Here is a 261-nt window from a genome sequence, read left to right as displayed (position 1 = left end):
GATGCTGTGAGGGTTAGAACTGTATTTGAAAGCTGAGATTGATTTTACAGGATCCCAGTTATTTAGATTTTCCCTTACACTGATCCATCACAAATGCATGGCTAATGAGACTTTTAAAAAATTGTGCACATTAATCAGATTTAGTATTAAATTTTGGGTGTTTTTCTGTTCTGCTTCATCCCCAAAAAAATTCAGGAAAGGCTTTTGTCTTTACAATTATTTTGTCCACGTCTCTGGATTATACCTTGCATTTCACTGTGC

The sequence above is a fragment of the Eurypyga helias genome, unplaced genomic scaffold (genome assembly GCF_000690775.1).
Source record: "Eurypyga helias isolate BGI_N326 unplaced genomic scaffold, ASM69077v1 scaffold14220, whole genome shotgun sequence".
NCBI classification, from domain to species: domain Eukaryota; kingdom Metazoa; phylum Chordata; class Aves; order Eurypygiformes; family Eurypygidae; genus Eurypyga; species Eurypyga helias.
This window is presented reverse-complemented; position numbering follows the sequence as displayed.